Consider the following 6,261-nt stretch of genomic DNA (forward strand, 5'->3'; position numbering starts at 1 on the left):
GTGACATAAGAACCCCTCTGGCCACCGCCACTGGTACTTCACTGGGTAAGACCTGAAGCCAGCACAGCACTGAGTCTCGCCTAAGGCCCTTGTATCTACTATGTGACTACCGCTTATGTTCACTCAAGGGCCTGGGGGCTATACAGTCAGCAGATGGCGAAGGCAGACAGGCCTGTGACCTTCCCTGTAGGGTGGCAAGTTCCCCATGGCCCCAGTGGGTCCAGAAATGCCATCCAAATGCCAGGGACTGGCGTCAAAAACCTCTACCTGTTCTATTGTTCTGCTGCTGAGCCGGCTTTCAAACCATGAGACTCTGCTTTAATCTTTATTTCCTTTCTTCTGTTAGCTTTGGGTTTTTGTGGTTTTTTTTGTTTGTTTGTTTGTTTTTCAGTTTTACTCTTCTTTTCCTAGTTCCTTAAGTTGTAGATTATTTGAAATCTTCTTTTTTTTTTTTTTGAGACAGAGTCTCACTCTGTTACCAGGCTAGAGTACAGTGCTCTAATCTCAGCTCACTACAACCTCCACTTCCTGGGTTCAAGCAATTCTCCTGTCTCAGCCTCCCAAGTAGCTGGGACTACCGGCATGTGCTACCACACCCAGCTAATTTTTGTATTTTTAGTAGAGACAGGGTTTCACCATGTTGGCCAGGATAATCTCAATCTCCTGACCTTGTGATCCACCCGCCTTGGCCTCCCAAAGTGCAGGGATTACAGGCGTGAACCACCATGCCCGGCGAGATCTTTCTTAATATAAACATTTACACATAAATTTCCCTCTTGGCACTGCTTTAGCTGTATCCCGTTAGTTTTGGTATGTTGTGCTTTCATTTTTTGTTTCTATTTTTTTTTTTTTTTAGATGGAGTCTTATTCTGTCACTCAGGCTAGAGTGCAGTGGCATGATCTTAGCTCACTGCAACCTCTGCCTCTCTGGTTCAAGTGATTCTCCTGCCTCAGCCTCCTGAGTAGCTGGGATTACAGGTGCCCATTACCACACCCGGCTGATTTTTATATTTTTAGTAGAGACAGGGTTTCACCATGTTGGCCAGGCTGGTCTCCACCTCCTTATCTCAAGTAATCTGCCCACCTCGGCCTCCCAAAGAGCTGGGATTACAGACGTGAGCCACCACGCCCAGCTTGTTTGTTTCTAATTTTCTAATTTCTCTTGTGACTTCTTCTTTGACCTATTGGTTAAGAGTGTATTGCTTAATTTCCACAAATTTGTGAATTTTCCTGTTTTCCTTCTGTTACTGATTTCTAACTTCATCCTGGTATAGTCAGAGAAACTACTTTGTATGTCTGTCTCTTAAATCTATTGGCACTTGTAGCCCAACATATGGTCTATCCTAAACAATGTCCTATGTGCACTTGAGAAGCATCTGTATGCTGTTGTTAGATAGAGTGTTTTGTATTTCTTTTTTTTTTTTTTTTTTTTTGAGACAGAGTCTTGCTCTGTCACCCAGGCTGGAGTGCAGTGGCGCGATCTCGGCTCACTGTAAGCTCCGTCTCCCAGGCCCACAGCATTCTCCTGCCTCAGCTTCCTGAGTAGCTGGGACCACAGGAGCCCGCCACCGCGCCCGGCTAATTTTTTGTATTTTTAGTAGAGATGGGGTTTCATCATGTTAGCCAGGATGGTCTTGATCTCCTGACCTTGTGATCCGCTCGCCTCAGCCTCCCAAAGTGCTGGGATTACAGGCGTGAGCCACCGCGCCCGGCCAAGTGTTTTGTATTTCTATTAGCTCTGATTGATTTATTAAGTTTCCTATTTCTGGCTGGGCATAGTGGCTCACACCTGTAATCCTAGCACTTTGGGAAGCCAAGGTGGGTGGATCACTTGAAACCAGGAGTTCAAGACCAGCCTGACCAACATGGTGAAACCCTGTCTCTACTAAAAATACAAAAAAAATTAAAAAGTAAAAAAAATAAACAATAAACAAAAAACCAGAAAAACCAGGCATGGTGGTGCATGCCTATAATCCCAGCTACTCAGGAGGCTGAGGTGGGAGGATCACCTGAGCCCAGGAAGGGAAGTTTTTTTTTTTTTTTTTTTTTTTTTTTTTTTGAGATGGAGTCTTGCTGTGTCGCCCGGGCTGGAGTGCAGTGGCCGGATCTCAGCTCACTGCAAGCTCTGCCTCCTGGGTTTACGCCATTCTCCTGCCTCAGCCTCCCGAGTAGCTGGGACTACAGGCGCCCGCCACCTCGCCCAGCTAGTTTTTTGTATTTTTAGTAGAGACGGAGTTTCACCGTGTTAGCCAGGATGGTCTCGATCTCCTGACCTCGTGATCCACCCGTCTCGGCCTCCCAAAGTGCTGGGATTACAGGCTTGAGCCACCGCGCCCGGCTGGGAAGTTTGTATTGAGCCGAGATCTCGTCACTGTACTCCAGCCTGGGCAACAGAATGAGACTCTCTTAAAAAATAAATAAAAAAATAAAAAAAAGAAGTCCTCTATTTCCTTCTTATCTTCTGTATGGTAGTTTGTGGTTTGTGTGTGCACACACGATTAAGACAAAAAATCTGGAAGTTGAGGTATAGGTAGGATCTGGACATTTGCTTAAAGAATCCTATTTGTCAGTATCTGTAGGTCTTTCGTCTTTGCCTGATCAATTTCCTGGAAGTAGACTCTTTCAGTATCCTGCTTTGGAGGTATAAGCTTGACACAGGGCTGGATGCAAACTCATTCCTTTATTTAATCCTTTTATTTAAACATTGCCCCTTACTTCTGTCCTCATAGTTGCTGGGTATTCTCATGTCCAAGCCTACCTGGTTCAAAGGTGCCCATTTTCTATTAAGATAAAGAGGTGGGTGCACAGTGGGGGAAGGTTGTGGGGATCTGCTTCCCGTATAAACCTTCAACCAACCTCCTGTTTTCAGCCCCACCCTATACACTTGCTATCAGAATTATCTGGCACTTTCTGTTCCCGATCCTTTCCAGGGTTCCACAGTGTGAAGTGGCTTACTTCTCACTGACTCTCAGACCCTGTCCTCCACATGGAGTTAGATTTCAGGTTTTTTATCTTTCTCCTACTAAATCAGTTAACCCTTCATCTTCTACAATTGTTGCCCTCTAGTCTCCCATCATTTTCTTTCCTATTATCTATCCTTGCTGGTTTACATCTATTTAGTTTCCTATACTGACATTTTAGTAGGATTAAAGGAGGGAGTGAAGATGTAAATACTTGAGTTTGATTTTTGTTTACTTGGAAGTGCCAAGAGCCTAGGATCAGCAGAGAAGGCGAAGGACACTTTCAGCAAGGAAAATCGCCTACCTAAAAGTTTAGTTGGAACAGAGAACTCATGAGTCACCTGCAGAGCATGACAAGCAAATTGGTTTTGCAGTTTACATCAGACAATTGTAGAAAGTGAGGATCTTGGGGTAGGGAGAGAGTAGCCAAATGGAAAGTCTAAAAGGCCAGAGTTGAAAATTTATACTTAGTAACAAAATTATTATATTTTACATTTTATGGCACTGGCACTTATTTTTTGGAGACGGGGTCTCACTCTGTCACCTAGGCTTCAGTGCAGTGGTGCAATTGTAGCTCACTGTAACCTTCACCTCCTGGGCTCAAACGATCCTCCTGCTTCAACGTCCCAAGCAGCTGGGACTGTAGGAATGCGCAACCATACCCAGCTATTTTATTTTTTATAGAGACATGGTCTTGCTTTGTTCCCCGGGTTGGTCTCTTAACTCCTGGGCTTAATTGATCCTCCTTACTCAGCCTCCCAAAGTGCTGGAATTACAGGTGTGAACCACTGTGCCCAGCCCACTTAATCTTTTCACATTATTTTTATCCACAGGACAAAGTTAGTGTTTATTGTAACTGTTTCATGGCTGGGTTAAGCAAGCATAGACGTTAATTGACTTTTCCTAGGGTTACAGAGCAAGTAGCCAAAAGGGAGTAACTTGAGACTGTTGGAGAGAGAAGCCTGGTGAAAGCCATCTGAAGATGATCCCTGAAGAGGTGTGGTGGATGTGCTGGAGGAGACAGAGAAGCTGAAAGGCCCAGGCACCAACCAGGAACTTAGGCAGGGAGTCAAGCTGATTCTCAGTATTTGCAGATTCTGTATTTGTGAATTCACCTACTTGCTAAAATCTATTTGCAACCCCAAATTACTACTTGTTTCCATGGTCATTTTTGGACATGCTCAGAACACTGAAAAATTCTGGTTTCCTGATGCCCACATTCCCAGCTGAGGTTGAAGGCGGCACTCTGCCTCATTTCAACTCATATTAGAAACAAGTGTCCTTTTTGCAGTCTATGTAGTGCTACATTTTGATGGTAATTTTTGATGGTAATTTCGCTGTTTAAAATGGTTTCCAAGAGTAGTGCTGAAGTGCTATCTTGTGTTCTTAGGTGCAAGAAGGCTATGATGTGCCCCATGGAGAAAATATGTGTTAGCAGTATAGCTCATTCAGGCATGAGTTATAGTGCTGTTGGCTACGAGTTCAATGAATTAGTGGTCAGCTGATAAGATGTTATGACCAGAGCTACACAGGAACCTAACCCTGTATTTCCTCTAGCAACAATGGTTCTATAGTTCAATATTTGCTAAATAAGTGTTCACAGTGACTTTACAGAATAACCACCATGAATGAGAATCAACTGTATTTATTAGTGTTATCTTTCAGCTCAGAAGGCCATCTGATTGCTTCCTGAAAACCTAATGGAGCAAACCTAATGGAATCCTATCCAATTTTGTCTCCCTTCATTCCCTATGAGTTGAATGTGAGCATTAATGGTACCCATCTGAGAGCAAAGCATGTGGGCCTGATATAATGTCAAACTTAGGCCAGCCATGGTGGTGCACCTGCAGTTCCAGCTAGTTGGTAGGCTGAGGCAGGAGGATGGCTTGAGCCCAAGAGTAGGGGCCTATGAAATGCCACTGCACTCCAGCCTAGACAATACAGCAAGACCCTGTCTCTTAAAAAACAACAAAACAGAACTGAGGCTTCAAGCATGATGATCATAGTTAAAGGGTTTATAAGAAACAGTTCCTCTCCTATGTGTTTATTGTGTATCTGTTAGGCTGATGGTATCGATTTTTTGTTTTGTTTAGACAGCAGTGTCTTGCTATGTTGCATGATCATGGCTCACTGCAGCCTTGACCTCCTGGGCTCAAGGGATCCTCCCACCTCGGCCTCCCATGCCCAATTAATTATTTTTTGTAGAGACAGGGTCTCCCTATGCTGCCCAGGCTGGTCTCAAATTCTTGCGCTCAAATGATCCTCCCATCTTGGCCTCCCAAAGTGCTGGGATCACAGGCGTGAGCCAAAGCAACTGGCCTGGTATAGCATTTTAATGTAATCTTCCCCTTCAAACAATTTCTGTCCTGTATCAGTATTTGGCTTCATTATCCATTCAGCTGCTCAAGCCAAAAAAAAAGCTGGGAGTCATCCTTGATTTCTTTCCTTCCATCCCCCACGCTGACTCAATCAGCAAGTTCTCTTGGTTCTATGTCTACTGGATATTTCTTTGTCGTCTCTCAGTCCTATCCTTCCCTTCTACACTCTGCTTTCTACTGCCAGATTCCCTGGCAAACTATTAACCTCTGCCAGTGGCAGGCACCAGCAGGGGACGAGACAGTGGGAGAAGGAAGCAGCAGCCACTGCTCTAGTCACTGTAGTGGTGGGAGTACACACCTGTGGTGGTCAGCAGTGCCCGAGTGTGGCACCTCCTCGGCTACTGAAGACCTGGCCCCAGCCGAGCACCTCTGCTACCAGCGCCGGCAATGGCTACCACCCCCTTAACTTTTATGTTCCTCAGTACCCTCCATTCTCCCTTTTGCTCCTTCAGCCTCTACAACACTTTTGTAACCAATTTATCATATTATTACATATATTTTTTTGAGAAAGAGTTTTGCTCTGTTGCCCAGGCTGAAGTGCAGTGGCACGATCTTGGCTCACTGTAACTGCCACCTCCTGGGTTCAAGTGATTCTCCTGTCTGAGCCTCCTGGTAAGCTGAGGTTACAGGTGCGCACCACCACATCCAGCTAATTTTTTGTATTTTTAGTAGAGACAGGGTTTCACCATGTTGGCCAGGCCAGTCTTGAACTCCTGTCCTCAAGTGATCCACCCACCTCAGCCTCCCAAAGTGCTAGGATTACAGGCATGAGCCACTGCACCTGGCCAATTCCCCATATTAAACACCCTTTTTTTTTTTTTTTTTTTTTGAGACGGAGTCTTGCTTTGTTTCCCAGGCTGGAGTGCAGTGCCACGATTTTGGCTCACTGCAACCTCCACCTCCCAGGTTCAAGTGATTCTTCT

Source organism: Macaca thibetana, chromosome 14 (genome assembly GCF_024542745.1).
Source record: "Macaca thibetana thibetana isolate TM-01 chromosome 14, ASM2454274v1, whole genome shotgun sequence".
NCBI classification, from domain to species: Eukaryota; Metazoa; Chordata; class Mammalia; order Primates; family Cercopithecidae; genus Macaca; species Macaca thibetana.